Source organism: Hermetia illucens, chromosome 1, assembly GCF_905115235.1.
Source record: "Hermetia illucens chromosome 1, iHerIll2.2.curated.20191125, whole genome shotgun sequence".
Lineage (NCBI taxonomy): Eukaryota > Metazoa > Arthropoda > Insecta > Diptera > Stratiomyidae > Hermetia > Hermetia illucens.
The window spans coordinates 53,718,601-53,738,411 of record NC_051849.1 but is presented as its reverse complement, the minus strand read 5'-3'; the positions used below and the strand labels follow the sequence as shown (position 1 = coordinate 53,738,411).

The 19,811-nt window shown below is 39.7% G+C and overlaps 1 protein-coding gene across 2 annotated transcripts in view; it reads right to left on the bottom strand.

The window, feature by feature from the left end:
- The window catches only part of LOC119647243 (protein Shroom), a 780,388-nt gene extending 761,285 nt beyond the window's left edge, over positions 1-19,103 (bottom strand). The window contains exon 1 of one of the 2 annotated variants that reach the window (XM_038048109.1): positions 17,978-19,103. The gene's annotated coding sequence lies outside the window, so the exon portion shown is untranslated. The remainder of the gene's footprint in view (positions 1-17,977) is intronic. The other variant, XM_038048108.1, reaches the window with a different exon arrangement.
- Positions 19,104-19,811: the final 708 nt, after the last annotated feature.

Below are 19,811 nucleotides of genomic sequence, written 5' to 3'. Positions count from 1 at the left end.
ACAAACAGGCAGAAGGACAAAGGTTACAATAATCAGTTTCGGAAAGACGATCTGGCTGGCATTGTCGTCACGAAACAACCTTGAACCACATGCACTGGACTTGACCTTGCCGAACGAAAAGCAGAGGTGTTTTTGAATACCAACCGTAGGGGAAGAAATAGGATTAGTATGCATCACTTCAAAGCCGGTTATCAAATAAGTGGGGGAACGGGGGACTATTGAAGCCAAAAAAGTGGGAAATACCAGTATGCCGTTAGCACGGATGATGACTAACTAATAGTGGAGGCTCGAGATACAGCCATATGTTAATTTTGACCGATGTGGTGCACTGTACACTATTTTACACACCAGTCTGGCAAGAAGCATTAGAATGTGAGAGTAATCGAACGAAGGTAAACCTAAATTACCGCTCAGTGGTGCAAGCAATGTGTAGGCGTGCCTTCAGGACACTTGCAGGAGGGACAACGTGTGTTATTGAGTCGGACGTAACTTGTGAAAGCGAAGCCCTCCTTGCGGAGCAATGCTTAGCAGGATTTGAAGAAAGAAGTAGAAACTGGTGGTGGTTTTCATGGATAAGAATCTCACATACTGCACTACGCTCCTGAAGCAGTTTCCTTCCAAGGTTTTCACCTAACTTCAGCTAAACTGGATAGATAGATGGACAAACAGATAGACAATAAACCTCTTTTAATAAGAGTTTGTTTTTCACAAAACCATAAAATGCCCACGTCTAGCCTTGCTATATAAAAAAGAACGATTGGCGCCTGACATCATCAAAATTTACTCATGAGAGAAAAGCTAAGCTAAACTGTCGAGCTGAACTGAAAGAGTTTCATGTATTCCGTGATTCCTTTTACAAAAAAAAACTACAACTAAACCCACTAGACCTTCAAATAATTAACAGGGAAAAAGCTCGCAAACTCCTCCTACTACCTCAAAAGGAGGGCATAGCCAGTAACCAAGATCGATAACTTCGAAACAAAGAAACAGGAACAGTATTGACACGTCACAAGTGAAGGACGAGCAATGTTAACATTGTTTTATCAGATATAGTATAAGCTCCATCAACATACAACCTACGGCTCATACAAAAAGTTGTTTCAAGCAATATTTTGCAGAGAATGTCGGGTAAATTAGTAAATAAGACGAAATAATCGAAGTGATGTTTTAAGAGGAGAAGGAAGAGGGAAGAAGACCCACAAAAGGTTTAAATCGCATTATTTTGTTATCCTGTTTATTTGAAAATCATCAAAACAAGAGCCAGCTCAGACGAGTTCCTTGCAGACTCGGATCTGATCACCTCCCGCAAGCATGTGGGGGCGGCACTCCCCAAAGACTTGAGTAAAATCAGCTATGCGGAAAATAAAATCCACAGTGTCTACCACTCAAAATATAAAATAAAATCTTTTAATTTCAGGGACAAAAAGAAAACGCAGCCGTAATCAGCGGCCTACTTATAAAGTGGGTGCACTCGCCACCATTTCTCGCTACTCCGTTTGTAATTTTAAGAATATTATCCCTGATAGATATTAGCATGCACATTAAAACGGGTAAAACAAATAAAATTGCCGAAATCCATTAAAGTATTTGATCCAAGCAAACCAGAGGCAGGGATTATTTCAATTGGCAGTAAGTAGTAATAGTAATTAATATTTGGATATCAGGATGGGTTGACACTTCAGATTGTTCTATTGACTTCCAGAAGTTTTAGGATCATAGACCCAGAGGTAGAAACGACAAGAACTCGCGCAAATTCCCTGACTATCATAGCGGAGATTGTGAGTCTGCTCTTCAGTCTTTGGTTTCAAAGATTAGGGATCCAACCCTGAAAGTCAAGAACACGATGGGAGCGTTCGTGGACATTAAAGGGGCGTTTGACTGCGTACCTTTCCAGAAGCTTTGTGATACCGCCAGAGAGCATGATGTTGATGAAACGTTTATTAAGTGCATATATGCTATACTATCGCAGAGACTGTGTGCTGAAATGGGTATTGATCGCTACCTAACAACGGAAACGACGAAAGGTTGCCACCAAGAAGGTGTGCTATTGCCACTTTTGTGGAGTATGATGATGAACTCACTACTATGAGAACTGCACGAACTGTAACTGTTGTTGGAGATATGGGAACGGTGTGTAGATATACAGAACGCACCGTTGAATTGACTGGATGGATTGAATGGCATGGACTTTCAGTAAATCCAAATAAAACCACAATGGTATTATTGACCAAAAGAAGGATACAAAGCGCTTTCCAGAGATGACCCTTCAACTCTCCGAAGAAGTGAAATATCTGGGAGCTATCCTGAACAAGAAGTTTCTTTGGAACAAAGCTAAAAATGCAACGAGCTCTCGCATCCTTTTGGGCTATATAGGCGGACCTCAGAGTGCTGGAGCAACGCTTTTATTCTAGAGGTGGAATAAAAACGAGAAGTGGGCTTTTCCCTTGAGACAATATTTAAAGGTCTTTCAGGCTGAAATGTGTGCGATTCTAAGATCGGCAACCTGAAATCAGCAATTGGGGCGTCGGTAGCATTGGCTAATTTTGCTTCAGGCAGGTGGCTCAGCTTTAATGCTGCAAAACACCCCAACCTTTCCTTGACAGAACCAAATAAAGATACTACAAAGTTTATTCTGTCAAAAAAACAGAAAGACATGCAGAAGTATTGAGGACATTCTGATTGATCATAATTCACTAGCTGGGAATATGTTTAGTACAGGGATTCTTCAAGATGATACGTGTCCATCCTGTCAGGGGGAAGCAGAATCTGTGGAACATTTTCTATGTGATACATCAGACATCAAATTTTTGGAGCCGATGGGTCCAACTACAACGGTAGCATCATATCCACTAACGGAAATGAACAAATTCGGAATATTCTATTAGAGGGAGGAATTGATGACAATGGACCACTAGGATCCGAGCATGCAGATACGCACATCATAGCGGAATGAACCGCATATCTATCGATATTTCGGTCTAGCTGCACTGCTGATGGTGTTAGCGGACCAAGGAAGTCCGTTTCGGAATTTATACTTTGTAAGATCTAGCTTTGCTCACGTGATTGTCAAAACCCAATTCTTGGCTTTATAATTGTTCAATGAACAAGTTTATAACAGCAAAATTGACACGCATATATTAATTAAAAACCTGATAACTAAAACAAGTCGATAAATGACAGCTCAAAAATAAGGATTTTACACTTATTTGTTGCACATTCGTCTAGCAATGCTGATTAACTTCAGTTGTCACTTTTTCCACATGTTACCTTTGAAATTGAAAAAAAAATCGGACTTAAAGTAGTGTTTATTGAATATTATTGAATCCTTTCCTCTAATGTAATTTCTCGGCTCATTACCCCATGAAACAATCTGGAAATTGTTGACTAAATGTTTCGCCCAGGACAAAAGGTATCCCATTCGCCCCTTTTTATTCATCCATAAGTACCCGGCTACTCTTAGGACCACGTTACTCCTAGGATAGACATTTTCGAAAACTGATGTATTTTGTCCAAAAACTGGTTTGTACACCAAAATTGTCGGTGATACTTTCTTTATTTGGAGCTACCCATCATCTATTGGATGCTTAGCCAGAACTTCTTTGCTCACAAAGGAATATTTTGGCATCAAATTTTGACAAATTCATTGCAAAATACAGTCATATTGAAACCGTCTCCGTAAAAATGCCTGTCCTCGTTTTTTCCCAAGAATTTATTTTTGGAAAGCGTGCGTTAATTTGTCCAATGTATTCCATTATAAACTGCAACAATGTTCGGGTCTTTGCACAATAATACGTGCATAGGATTTCAATATTTGTATTAAACTGGACGGTTTTGTCCGTTTCGAACATCCAAGGCGATAATAAGATTTGCCTCAAAATACTGAACAGCTATCAAATTTCGTCCACCACAAACACTGCCTTCCCATAAATTTAGCCGTTGTATTACCATTCCCATTGCTACTGGCCAGAAACATTTCATCTTTTCCTTACCTTGGAGCACTACTCGTTAGGCTCTAAATTGTTTGTCCAGGCACAAACCATCAAGTAATTATGCATGCGTAGCGAGGCCAAAGAAAAGTCAATCATCACAACAGTGGACCATATAGTGTGGTTTACATTTCAACGGCTAACTACCAGCAGCTCGCTTACACACCTCAACTAAGGAGCGCAAGGTCAAATGCAAGCACATAATTGCGTACAATATTGTATTTTATATTTACCGAGTACGGAGTTGGGTAGACTCCCATGATGGCCGAATGCCAGCCAAACAAGTTAATACGGTTTACTCACGGCATCACATCATCATCATCTCATACCGGTCGACTTCAATTTTCCGTACAGTTTTCAACCATTCTCCTTGACCGAGGAGCTTCTGAATGTTACTTACTACTACAAACTCCATTGCAACTCCACATCGTTGACTTCTTAGGAGCATCTTTTGTAGAGACAAGAACAACGATCCTATACCAACATTGGGATGGCCGGCTACCCATGAGGTTCGTATTGTAAACGAGTGTGCTCAGCCCGTATTATCGCAAACCACAGAAAAAAAATCAAGTGTGCAGTGTGGAGCCCCGTGGGCTGCTTTGAGGTGGGTGGCTAGACTTCGTAGTTTAAATGATAAGGAAAAGCTAGACTTTGCTTGAAAACATGCCCTCAAAAAAGTTGCAGTGGGAAATGTAGAAAGGTTTTCGCGAACAGATGAAACCTAATCTTCTGCAATGAGTTTAAGGTCCTTCCTTAACCGTAAAGATCGATAGGCTGCAAAATAAAGAATTATTGACAAAATAGGACTTACTTTTTGAGATTATGTTACCATCCCCGGGAGTCACAAAATGAGCATGTTTTCCAGCAATCAGATGTATTCACTGGAAATTTCCTTCCGGCTTAAAGATAAAAGCTTTTTCGCACCGATCCAGGTCACCCATAATAAAAAATAACTATTTCTACGAAATCATTTATGATCTCCCCGTTTAACCCGCCACAGAAGAGAGTAAATGGAGGTGTAATGTGTGCGTTTCGCGCACTTACATATCTACCGAAGCAAGTAAACTTGGCTTGGTTCTAGTTCTACACTCCATCCGATCTGGCTCTTCCGACTTTTGGTCCCTTCTCTCCCGTCCGCTAAGTCTTAGACTTAAATTCTTCCATTGCAGAACATACCTCAGCACACATAGAAGCAAAGAGACTAAGTCTGATCTCGTTGTTGCTGTTTCGGTTTGGTATTGCAAGAAAAATGTGGCTAACATGACTTTAAACCTGCTTAAAAATAATTAATTCCAAAACGTGTTTTATTTCGCATAGGCGGTTTTTTGTTGTTCGCATTTCTAGCTGTGTAGTGGTTCGCTGCTTAGAGATGCTGTGTGACGATGGCTATTTCGATTAGTTTCAAGAAGATGGCAACCACTGAGCCCCAGCTGCCTGCCTAGTTGCCTGCCTTCCTGCCTAGTCTCGTTGCTAACAAAACTAGCTTTTCGCTGACCAGAGCTGTGGACATAGCCACAAATATACCTTGCATACATGAATGGTGAATTTTATTTCTTTTTCGGAATTTTTGCATATGTCATCGTTTTGCTCTGGACTGATTGCGAGGGTTCTTAAAATAGATTAGTTCCTACAGTTTCTCCTTGGGACTTTCTTGCACCCGGCACTGTCTTACCTGGGACCTGCTCGCATACCTTTTCCCTTAATTCAAATCGGCGTAAGTTGAACGATTTCATGCAATAACGAGAACATAGGAATGTTTTCAGATCGTGTAGACCTTCAAGAAAAACTTGGTCTCGCTGGTCGCAACCTAAGCTGGAAAAAATGAAGAAAATTACATACCGCCGAGTACATTTACGTGAAAAACGGTGTGTCAAGTTGAGCAGCCTAATATGTCCGCTGTCGTATGAATGCGGTAAATTACGTTTATATGCGAGCGCATATGTAATGTATGAAGAGGGCAACAACTTTTATTTTCAATATCAGTAATGTTTATATTTTTTTCTTATTTAGCGAGTCGCGGTTGAGGTCAATATTACCGGCTTTCGTGTAATGACTCAGATCGCCGGGTAAATATTGTGATTGGGTATTCGCTAATTTGTTGCTAAAAAGTTTAGAAGATGAATTGTGATGTGCGTGATGTGCCTTTTGAGGATTTGTTTGATGAAGATTAAATATGACTTGATGAGAAATGGCACTTTCGACATTTTGGGTGAACGACATGAGCCGGAAATGCCAACCATGTGTTAGGGAGACCACGTTTAAATTTGATACTTTATCTGGTCCCAGAGTTAACATTACAGTGCTAAACGAATTCGAACGCATAAACGGCAACATTCGCTAAATCTGCCTCTGATTTGTGATTCACAACAATAAAGCGAACGCTTCAGGTGTCATTTAGTTGCTCATAATAATTCCATGCATATACATAGTGTACATAAGTGAGATGAGTGTAGAGCTCAACCAGTTGCCGTATTGGGAAAGTTACTTCCAATCTAACTTTTGCGGCTGTTGAGTTGCTTAGATGACTTCATTATTAAATAATCATAAACAAATATCAAACGAACGCCAGTACATGTTCAGAAACGATGGTAGTGAATCATTCTGTGCGAATTTCTGCACTATGCGTCTTAGAAATCTCTTGATTGATAAAACAATATTAAGATACTATTGAATCATATCTTTTCATCATTTATTAGTTGCGGTAGCTTCTTCAAAGTATTCTCCGTTGAAAATTGACGACTGGAAGAAGTAATTTCCTCAGCCTTCTCAGTTTCAGGTTTGCATGCATTAAAACATTTTCAAACGTGAAATCTTAAAGTCGCAAGTATGTAAGCTTTTGCAGAGAAAGACTCATCGCCACAACTACTTTCCACTACAGCTCAAGCCTTGTAGGGACTCCGCCTTCAAGTCCTCCGACTTATCTTTTGATTGCAAATATTGTATTGTGGTTTGCACAGTATAGTGAGAACTTCACGGTATCACATCATTGAAAGAAGGTGCGTTTCACTACAATATTCGGAAGCATAAATTGAAATGTTCCAGCACAAATAAAGTTAGTGTCAATTTCAGTTTGACAAGAAACGGAAGACCAATTTCGGAGTTTTTCTTTGAATAGTGAAAGTAGGTGTCTGTGGTGGGGGGTTTGATTATCTAAAATTATATACATTCAAAAATATTTTTAATTTTAACTTTTTATTTAAAATAATAAAAAATATACAAGAATTTTATATAATTATTGGAGCACTGTAAAAAAAACCTACGTACACGGCACCCATTGGAGTTGTTTCAAAAATCATCCCAAAAAACCAAAAAGATTATTAAATTATAATAGATGCTATAATCTAGTACTTATCAAAACCGATTTTGATATCGACTTATGACAAAAATGGTGGACATAAAATTATAAATAATGATTTTTGGGCTAAAAATTAATAATTACTTTTCCTATAAAAATAGAACTAAGAAACCGAAAAAAAATCCTATGCCTAAATAGTGGTGTATAGAATAACCACAAAATACCTAAAGGCACTTGGTTCTTTGGTTTTCGAGAATTTTGTTGGTACCGATTAAAAAAACGAGGTTTTGAGGAAAATGCGTTTGAAAATTTGGAAACGAATAAAACCCTCGTAAAATATGTGTCATTTTCTCTGCTGTAACTGGTTTATTTATTGAAATGTTACCTTGTCGTTTTATCAGGTATCCTGGAGACCTCAAACTTGATGAAAATGCCAAAAAAATAGATTTCGATCGACCGTCTAGGTGCATATATATCTCCCCTTACGGGGCTCAACTGTTAGTCTACGGAAGGTAGTTTTTTTTTCGGAAAAAACTAATGAATCGAATTTTTGAAATTTTGATGGTATATCTTTGGATATATAATGTACAAATAGCGAAATTTTTGGAAAGAAAATATTCGACCCCCAGCAAACTATCCGCAATCTCCGGAACTTCCAAAAAAAAATCTCCCCCACTGCTACAGTGATTATCAGTCACAGTACGTGAAATAAAAAAAAATAAAAAAGTTCGTTAAACTAGTGTCGTTCCACAACTGGTGTTCTTTGTGATCGACGTATCTAAGAACGTCTCAAATCTGAAATTTACCGCAATGTCGTCCGTCCTGTCCCTCTCTATGGTTCTGAGTGTTGGCAAACTATAAAAGACAATGACCGCGTCTTGCGGCAATGAAGACGAAGATGTTGCATAGGACGAGTGGCGTGACACGTTTTGATCACATCCAAAATGAGGATATCCGTGATCGATATGGGATTGTACCGATCATGGAAAAATGGCCAGAGAGGCGTTTTCGATGGTATGATCACGTAATTCGCGCTAACGAGAATTCACTTGCCAAGATTAGTCTGAACATTAAACCCGATGGTAAACGACCAGATCAGGCATTTGATAGAGCCAAATGGCGAAACCGGTCACGACGAGCCGACCCCGCTTGTAAACGGGACAAAGGCTAAAGGAAAGAAAGAAGAAGATAAAGAATTTTATTTACTCATACAACGAGCCATAATTGTGAAGAAAATAAACACGGAGTTGAAAAAAAACATTTAAAATGTTTCCCAAAAATTTTATGGTTTTTGGCCAAAAATGCTGGAGGATCATTGTATAAAGAAAGATATACCAAATACGCTAAAAAAACCAAGCAGATCGGGCGATATGTTATCGGGTTATAATTGCAGTAAATTGAAAAAAATGTAGTTTTGAGAAAAAAGAAAAGATAAAAGTACTGATCTGATTGTTGTAAATCGATAAATATACTATAAAATATATGCGAAAAATTTCCCACATTATTACCTACTTATATATATATCCGTGTATGTGCTCCCTAGTACTATTATGATTATTTACAATGCCCGCGTAGCCCAAGCAATAAGTTAAGGACCACCCCTCAGGTAGCGCACATTTATTACCGACGAACAGCTACCCTTAGAAGGTTGTAACTCAAAAACTATTTGAGATACGATCCAGAAAATGTTACATGTTGTTCTAAACTATCGAAAAAACCCAAAAGAAAAAAAAAGACTTTCTGAAAATTTCACTCTAGTTGCATCCCTTAAGCAAAGAGCTTCCCTGTAGCAACATTTTATGTGGAAGATCTACTATCGTACTTCTGCAGGCATCTGTACATTACTAGTGGTCAGCAACCTATTGCAGAATGATTATATTAGGATTTAGGAGCGCTGGTGGCTGAGATAAGAGTTTAAAATCTAGTTAGGAAGTTTGGTAAAACAGGAAAGTTTGACTGGTCGTGACAGCATTGAATTGCTTACCCGTCAACTAAGCCATCTGAATTTTTTAAATTTTCAACTCATACCCTTTTTTCCAACTCCCCTCACAGACCATTCATTGAATTCAAGTCACAAGATTCCATCAACTACATTTAAGTCTTCAAAAGGTTTCATTGCGTTTCCGGTATTAGGTTCCTTGATAATTAACCAACACATGTGAATGAATCTTGCCAAAAAACTTTCAACAATGTTTTGCTGAAACCTGCCTGGAACATCTCAGCAATTCCGCAGAAATATTCTTTACAGATTAAGGGAAGAAATAGCCTCTCTTTCTTGAGAAATAATAAATAAGGAATAAATCGCCCTCGAAGTAACACCCTGAGTCAAAAAATGGCTCCTGTCAACTCCGTGATCCACCGAATTGACATGCTTCTACTAAGCAAGAAGAACTTTGTCAAGGAAAAAAATACATCCTTAGCACTGGCGGAAAAACCAAGTGTAGTGACAACTTGCTGTAACAAGATATAACTAAAGAGAAAGGAATTAATGACCCTAAACAGGTCAACTGAAGACATCAAAATAAAAAAATCCCGTGCTCAACACCAACATTTATTGTAAGATACCAGAATGTGACCAGATCTACATCAGAAAAACAGAAAAACTTGTAACCACCAGAATCAAAGAACATCTTAGGGACGTACATACGCCAATAAGAATTGAGCGAACAGTAAAAGAACTCAAATCAACGATAGTTAAGCATATAGTCTATAAGAAACACAACATAAAACGCTGGAATACAGAAGTTGGACATCTTCGAAAGTTTAGAAATCCCCAGACTACCTAAAAGTATGGGAATCAACCAAGACGTTGGGAATGCTCATAAAAATCACAGTTTCTAATCGAGTGGCTTGCTTGGTTGGTTCTTAAGAATGAAGTCGAGTAGATTGTCCCTTCACTTCTCTATTGCCCAATTCAGAAAAATAGTTTCATATTATATGACCAAACAATGCACGCGTATTTAGGTGTATTCCGCTGATCCCTGCCCAAAATCATGATATTTACTGGACTCCTAAAACTTCCCCATGCCTCTATCCAATGTAAGTTAATCATCGGATCATGGTTTCAGCAAAACTTTTCATGATTTTTCGATTCGCCATTGGAAAGCCTCCTGAAAATATCGATTTTAGTAGCTTGAAATTTGCTATGAAACGTCGTAGAATAAGTATTAGGCATGAAAAAAAACTGTTGAAAAAAATTTAACAGCGGTTAAATTGCCAACAATTTGAAGATTCCTTATTAACTGCCATTCAATTTAGCCTTAAAACTATCCAAAGCTCAAAGCATAAGACCGAGAAAATTACCCTGATATATTCAGGGAACCAAAGGAATATATGTATGGATAAAAATCATATAAGAAGATAATGTATCAGAAAAACTGGAAACATAATCTCAGAATCATTTCTAATGAGAATTCGAAACTCCTCCTCATAAATAAGGGAGTTGTAATCCTCCACCAGACGCCAGGATGAGACGAGAGAGTCAATCACAAATTATCGAACCAGAATAGAACTTTTGAAAAACTTTGACACCCCAACAGCTACCTTGGTGCTCAGCTCTTAAGCCAAATCTCCGGTCAGGTATCAAGTGACTTCTATCCAATTCAGCATTGACGATCAACATCAGATCGTGTGAACAAAAAGACAACGGAATAAACCGAATTCTTAATCATGAACCAAAGAAACTGATCCACTACTCTCACACGAACGCAAGTCTAGGGCAGAAAGTTGGTTTCCTTGCAATTCCCAATTTCTTCTATTTAGTACCTGAATGCCTCCGTCGTTAATATTCGCAAATAATGAGCAACTCATTAAGTCCAACTAGTAGTCCACGAGCAATGTCAAAACCATGGTATATAAGAGAAAAAAGATCCTGAGTGTTCTTCAATTCGACGAATGGGTGCTATGTTCTGGGAGCGAGGAGCTGATGGCTACAGCACTATGGAAGATAAGTTGCGATCAATTATGGAATGAATAATTAGGAAAAAATTACTTCATACACGACACTTCTGATAACAGCACAAATCCACCATAGATTTTTTCCGAGTACAAAATTTTGGATTGCATTTGCGACATAGGAGATTTTAGAGCAGAAAATGGTACCTTTCACTCAGCATTTAAATAATACTACTAAAAGTCATGATTTTGTTATCCTTACACTAAAAACAAACGGTAACTACCGGGAAATTGTCATATTTAAATCGAGTTTCTCATTGAAACCTTAGTAGAGTATGAGACATCCACGCACTCTATGATAAGACTACTTCAGCTTCATTATCATCACACGTAATGCTGTACAAATGATAAACTCAAAGCAGCAAGACAAACACAGAGATCCATGATGACTGAAATTCGAACCCAGAGCAACGAGTTTGAGAGACTGACGCTCTACTCTCTCAACCATCACGCAGTCAAAATAAAAATGAAAAGAAAAATGGAAAAATCGGAGGAGATGAAATTCGAGTTTTGCCATAAAATCATCATATTCGACAAAACTCGCAGGATCACCCGCCTCCAGTAAATGGTCGGCTTAAAAAGTTTGCGGCTGGCGATTTCAACCCTTGTCGACCTGGGACTCAAGTAGATACAGAGAAACAAAGGCGAACCCAACTTGCCGTTTTCTCCTGAATCACAATAAAGATGAAAGATGTACCGTAATCCCAGCAATCATTGAAGCGTTTGGACGAAAAAAAACCCTGCAAATATTGTTCGCATTTACTGGAAATTATACTATTCCGAGAGCAAATGGTTCATATCATCCTTAAGATACACAGTCCCAAATCCCGAACCATTGACGGATATTTACTGATTAACTAATCCACACTCTCCAACCTTGGAAAAAGTTTCATTGCAACCTAGGGCTTGACATTGAATGGTTAACTATTCTTAATGGGTAGTTTATTCACATTTTCTAATTTGGAATCAACTCGCTTACTGCCAACTGGCATTACTTGAAACGATCAGTAAAAAATAACTAACAATTTCTTTAGAAAGTCACCTGTAAAACGACGCTGTAAAGGTATAATATTTGTGAAACCTACGAAACCAAATTCAACTGTAACTTACTTAATGCGAATGAATATGAAAAGCCCGTTCAATAATATCATGGACTAGTGAAATTTAAAAAAGGCAACATATCAAAATATAGTCTCAAACCTATAACATTCGGTAAGCCAAATAGTCGGAATTAGACGCTTCCTGGTTATATAGTATTGTGTGCACTACTCGTATTTTTTAAGATGCGTCAATTCTCCCACACCATAATTGCACAGAGTTATACGTGAGAATTCGCAAGTCTTGATAACGCATTCTCAAAATACTCTCTCGCATCTCTTTATTATGAAACTATCATCACAAGCTCTTTAAGGTTGCTGATTACATTACGATTTGCACGAAATTTACCAGGATCGTGGGCACTGGAAAATATTCCGCTTGGGAAGTTTCTTTATCAAGCTTCTAAAATGTTATCAATTACTATTGTACACTTTATTTGAGTATATAAGTATGCTTCATATCAAGATGAGTTCGGTTTTGAGGCCTAGATTATATTTGAGGTTATCACCGTGAATTTTGTGAAATTTTACGGAATGCATATTTTAAACTTTCATGGGCTTATTTTCAATCTTCGTCCCGGTAACTCTCGAACGATACCAAAATCAATGTATATAAAAAGTTTGTAAACCAAATATCTCTATCAAGTCTTTTGGTAATTTAAGCGCCCCAATCGTGACAGAGTACTATACGTCCACCATAACACTTCATAACACTGAAATAAGGATACAAATGGTTCCTGAAATAACTTATAGAAAACACTAAAGAATATAAATTTTATTCTTGTTGCTTCAATCTCTCGCTTGAGACACCGGCAGGATACGAAACTTTTGAAATCAGTTCATCACAATAATCATAATAGATTAATCGAAGGCATAGCGCCATGACTGCCTCAGCATTTCAACTAAAACCTTTACTTCACTCAACATCATGCGAACAATTCTGTATGAAAATTCGAGATTCAATACTACCCTCATATAAAACTTAAGCCAGTAGAAAATATAGAACACGTGCTGCTCCTCGGAAGGTAATCCTGCGTTACACACAGTCAGTAAGTAAGGAAGTGAAAATAGCTGATAAAAGTCGAAAAAATGACTCGTTTGTTGGCAACTTAACAGCAGCAGCAATTACTTCATATGAAGGGTCGTAAGAAGATCCAAAATCCTGTTTGCCATTATCTTCCATTGCAGATTATTTAGGTAATTATTTAACGTGTCACTCATAACAAACTGAAACTTTTCCGAAGTCTTGAGCCTAACAAAGAAGTTCTAAATATAAAAAAAAATGTAGCCAAGAAAAAAGCTAACAAACCCACCAGATTACCCAGAAAAGAATTCCTAAAGCAACTCAGTAATATCAAAACACGCGAGAATTCTAGTCCTTCCAAAGCGAGATCAACACACACATTGCACAATTGAAGTTCGCGGGTCCAGAGTAGATTAGCCTGGCTGAAATAATCACTAACTACCGACCACCAAAATTCCAAAGCAACCTGATTAGCTATCTACGGTTGTTGTCAAAAACAACGATCCCTCGAGCAACCATGAAGGCAGGGGTCTCCCAGGGCAAGTGTACTTGAACCTATCCTCTACCAACTGTATACAGCTGACCTACCGACTAGCAGCAGTTTGTTCTCTCATATCAACTGTTTAACAACGGCAAGGGACTTACAGGATCAGATTGACAATATTGTTGAATGGGCCAAAAAGTATGGAATAGATATAAATGCCTCTAAAATGCATCAAATAACGTTTTCGTCTATTAAACGTAAGCTATTCCGAAGAAACGCTCTAAATGCGAATTTGAACGAAACACTCTTTGGTGAAGCACCAATTCAAACTTTAGGTCAAATCGGTCGTTCCTAGCAGCCTCACTAGGGATAAAAAGATAATAATAATAATAATCGTTGCCACAACAATCCATATTGGATCAGGGCCTTGAAGTGTGTTAGAGCACTTCATTCAAGACCGTAACGGTACACTACAGAACACTGTAGGAGGCAATGTGGTCAGCATTACGCTCGCCCGAGATTATTACCCTGATTTGACTCAGGTACTCATTCACAGCTGAGTCGACTGGTATCCGACGTCAAATCACGATACAAATCCCAGTGCCGCCAGCGAGATTTGAACCACGACCTTCCGTACGACAGCCGTGTGCTCTAACCACTCAGCTATCCGGACACAGATAGGCTTGGTTATATCGATCGGACTGACAATTCCTTATTAACGACATTTCTTTAAATACAGGCTTTGTGCCTACGTAAGATACACGTGCGAATGGTATATTCGTAGTAAAATGCACACAATGCAATTTACTACCTTGGAAATTATTGCCCTGCATAGATTGCAAATTACAAGCGCGTAAACTGATGTGTTTGCCGATTTCCATGCAGGTATCGCCGGTCATTGAATTCTGTGTATCTTATGTTTAAGATATTTGAGTGTGCATTTGTCCCATTAGTACCTAGCACGTAATATATGCATATATTAGGTGAAAATATCCACTTTCGGGTGATATTGACATTCATAGCCTTGAATTTGCAAAGAGGCGACACCTTTGACCTATTTTAACTTTGTTAGTAATAATGCGGTTTCCATTAAACTTAGTAGGAGCATGTTCTTTATTATAGTATATATTACTGCGTGGTGCTAGAATGAACTTAAAGGGGGTTTTCCAGCCAATTACTAAAAATTATAGTAATATATTATCATTAACTTTATTTGAATAGATATCGGTATGAAGGGCATTTCGGAGCTTAGGTACCATATAGTGGCAGCGTCTTGATTTTTTTCAGATTTTTCGGTTGGGTAGTTTCGGCGAATGGGCTCGTTAAAGAAATGATCACTTTCGACAATATGGAGTGAAAATTATGCGGCCGCCGTTTTTTGAAATTTCAAATCCCGGTCTCCGAAGAAGCTCCAGGCCTTGGGAAATGGTTTCCACCCGTCCCCTCTCGTCATACCTGGGCGCACTCAATCCTTAAATATGGCAAAATATTTCTTTCATGTTAATTGCTGAAGTTGTTTCCACTTATTAGCAAAACTTCTGAAGCTCAAACCTTAGTGACTTTCATCATATACTTAACTCCTGACAGTACCGAGGCGACTCGTCGAAACGTCAGAAGAAAATTGAAACTAGCCAAAAACCGAAAACTCTGCGCTTCAGGTATGAAAGGTTTTGTTGTTTTTTCGTGTAAAAATATTTGGGTACACAGTGGTTCTACTTCTACTTTTAGTATATGTACGGTGAATATTTAATCTCGTGGAGAATAGAACTTTAAGGTGGAAGTAGCAGTTTTGAGCAATAGGCTTTCCACCAGATTTTGAAGTATAGTGCTTTACAATGAACTTAATAGGGGTCGCAGTAAATTTTCAAAACATAATAGTGTACTATTATTAACTTTATTTGAGGAGATATCGTAATGGACAGTATTTGGGGCCTAAATACCATGTGCAACACCCACCATAATTTTTTCAGATTTTTCGAACTCTGAAAACTTGTCCTTCAAACAAGTGATTCAGTGCGGGCCCCGCAATCCTTCCTTAACAAAGTACTAATGGAGACTTTTCATTTGATACCCCCCATGACTATATTCAGTGAGAAGAAAATGTACACCCCCTTTTGCATGCATGGGGATCCCTCCCCCTTAAGTTCAATTTAGAACAACGTGTTAAACACGTGTTAAAATTTATTATCAAAATCAGTGCTCTGTTCGCCAAATGTTCCGTGTAGTCCGTCAAATGTATGGTCTTCGTGGTCGTCCGGCAGAGACCGGTAATTAGTCGTACAATCCGTAATTTTAAGACAGCTTGAACGGTAGCTCATGTAGCAGGATCTATCCTTCAGAGAAATTATTGCCGTGCCTGTTAGTCCATTTCGTATCATGAAGAAGGACTTGGCGGATTAATTGAAGAATTAATGGTCAACAAAGGCAAACTTTGTCAAATGTTCGCGTACTGGGCTTTGGAGCAATTAGCGCCTGATCCTAACTTTGCGAAGAAAGCCTTCAGTGGTGAAGCGTCCCTGGTTAGTAGTTTCGTAGATGTAGAAGATTCTACACTTCGACCATCGTATTATCGGTCCTTATTATTTGCCCAACGATGAACAAAGAGCTCACAGTCTATCGCGACCAATATTGAAAGACAATATTACTTACTTAATTTCAAGGTCGAGTGCGCTTAATGAAAAAAGCTATGAGTTTCTAGGATGTTATTGTAGAGGTAAAAGATCATACATACATACATTTTTCATCTCTTTAATAACATCCTAGAAATTCATAGCTTTTTCCAACTTCCACCAGTAACTTTTGAGGTTCATTCTCGCTGTTGTCCAACCTGACATGGAAATACGAACCCCAGGAGCCGGTTAACCCTAGTGCAGCTGCTTCACTTATCATGATATTAGGTTAGTGATTCCTTTTTTAGGGATATCAAATTGGTGTCTGAAGTTCCTTATTAAGGCAGGCCTAGACCGGATACCGATTGTTGCGCCGTTGATGATGATGATGATTCCTTTTTTAAAAAACACCAACTAGCGTGGAGTTACCAGAGAAGTTCTGGAAAATGATTCTTTGATATAATAGGAAATATGTGCACACCGTCGCTCTGTTAGCAGAATTAACGATCGAGTTGTTCTATTCACCACAATACAATGGACAAATTTATGACCAAATGAAGTGACAAACCCGATCTTAGCGCGCCTAATTGACAGGCCTAAAAAGAGTGTAGAACTCACTCAATATTGAGGAAGTAACAGCGATAATAGAAGGAATGAAGTTCAAAATGATGCACCAAAGAAAGAACAGGAGAACCCTACAGCAATTGCTTCTTAATTTACCGAATCTTAACATAACGCTAAGAATTCTCCTTAAAACTCTTCGATTGGTTTAAAGAATTCTCCCATGTTCTCCGTCATTCGTTTTTTCTTTTAAGTTTGTTGGCAGTTTCCTTGATGCTTAGCCGCAAAACTAAAAAAAATTAAACATTACCAACCAAAAATTAGAAACGTCGCTAGGATTGAGGAAAATTTACCACTTTGGGAACCAACACAGAATTGTGTGAAGCCTTCAGTCATTTGTAATGCAATTAAGCACCAATTCAGGAACATGGGAAATCATCTTTTGGGAAAAAAGGTTTCCTCGCCTAGAATATATCATCGACAAATGAAAGGCTGAGTAAGCTCTTTCTAGATAGAATCACGACCCTCGGGTACAAATTCGCTTTCATCTCCACAAAGGTCATTCGAAACGAACAAAATACCGTGGATCCGCATCAAGAAGAAAACAAAAAACCCAGAACTTCGTCAACATCTTAGCCAATAACTTGACTAGCAAGATCCCAACTCTTAAAAAGTACTTCCTGAACCCTATGGAATTCCAGACTCTTCCCCGTGATCCCGAGAACTTGGTCGACGCCAAAACAAGAAACTTTCTTGCACATCCAAGAAAGTAAACTCTTCCTCGGCCCAAGTCATCGTTCGACCTCATCTAGCGAATCGTAGCTGAGGGCAAAGAACGAACTCAGGCAAAAAACCAGAACTCACTCGGCAAGAAAGCGCTGACAAAAATGGCAAAGGCAGACATTGCACTTGGCACGGTCCTCGGCGGGGCGAGCGGCCCCTGGAGAACAGGAAACGATCATCCTACCTTTTTCCGCTAACTCCGGACGGCGAGCGGCTGCTGCATTTGTTTAATCCCATCAACGTTGCATTCCATTCCAACTTACGAGTTTGGCACTGAAACACTGATTCCGATAACGCAATTGTTGGGTGCCCGGAGCACTTGGACACTGCACACTACTCCCTGCGCGGGACACTCAATCGCACCGAACGGGCAGGTCCTCCTGGACCGTTGCGGGCTCCACAAAGGCCAATGGCAATCACAGCGCAATAAAATTCGGGCGGAACACGTAACTCTACTTAAGGCGTTGCACCACAAGAGGCACCGAAACCACAAAAACAAATCATCCAAGACGTCCCTGGGTCACTTCAGACGAGCCGACCTTCACTCCGCTGGGCAGACCGGAAAGAATCCACAAAATCCGCGAACGAACCATAAAAATCCGAGACTCACTAAATCTTCCACTAAATCCCTTGATCCGACTCAGCCGCGCTCAATGCACTAAGACGGGCTTAATCCGCGCGAACTCACTATTCCTCGGGGAGCGCAGGAATCCCGTCCGGAAGTCTCCCGCCAGAACTGCGGGGCCAGGATCGCAGTCGGAAACACTCGCGAGGATTCGATCACTTGCAGGACAACTGCCCGGAGAAGGAGTTTTGGACGAAAAGGGTTAAGACGTGGGACCTGTTTGAGCCGTGCTTCCGTGGCCGAGTGGCGGTCCGCTGGTGTCCATCCGAGCGACGGTCAAGAAACGAATGATTCTTCCTCGCGAGACGTTCTGCAGTTTTTTCCCAAGACTGGCGTTCGCGACCAGGTTGCCGCTGCTGCTGTGCTGGGGACCGCGGGGGCTCACCTCGTCTTGGACTGGTCGTGGAGCCGCGCTCCGCAACTGGTTGCAGATGGAGTCGCGGTCGATGGCGGGTCCCGGAGTATCGCGCTGGAACCCAACGGATTTTCGCGACAACGGATCGTCTGTGGCTATTTGTTGTCGATGGCGTTCGCGGCACAGCTCACGGCACGGCGCACTCAACTGTTGAATCGCGCGTGGAACGGGGAGAGAAGGAACAACATTCCGGCGCAGAGCGACACGGCAACTATTGCGGGATTGTGGCTGCGAAATCGCCAAGAGCCGACCAAGTCACATCCACGGCGGCCAAAGATGTTGCCGCGGCGCGAAGGTGGCCGTCTCGACAGTGCACCACGCACACCTCGCCAGGTAAACCTGATTAACACACACAGGCACACGGCGCTCGGTGGCAAAGACTTCTTAAGGTCGTTTCGATTGCACACCTGAGTTTAGCGGTACAATTGTAACGCCTTAGTACAAAATCTTAATCAAGGTTTTATTCATTTAACGAGGACCATTGAGATTGATCTCAGGATATTGATTTTTAAAGTAATCGCGCAGATACAAACCTCTACAGTTTTATTTGTGAAAAGAAGCAAATATGAAGGAAAAACATCTGAAAACGTTAGAAAATGACAATATAACGCTTGGGCTGAAAAGTTCATAGGCTAACCTAGAAAAAAAACTTCTTTTTGATCAAATTTGATTTTATTATTCAATGTAGTTGCCTACGAGTTCGATACAACGATAATAGCGGTCATATAACTTTTCGACCCCATTTTTGTAGTACGATTTGTCTTTAGCCACAAAATAGGCCTCAATTTCGGCGATTACCTCTTCATTGGCACTAAATTTCTTTTCAGCGAGCATTTTCTTGAAGTCCGCGAACATGAAAAAGTCGCTGAGTAAAAATCTGTGATGCGTTGCATTGTCCTGAGGAAATAGCACTTTAATTTTCTTCAAATGTGTCTGTTTCTCCGCGATTTTATCCTTCAAATGCTCCAATAACTGTAC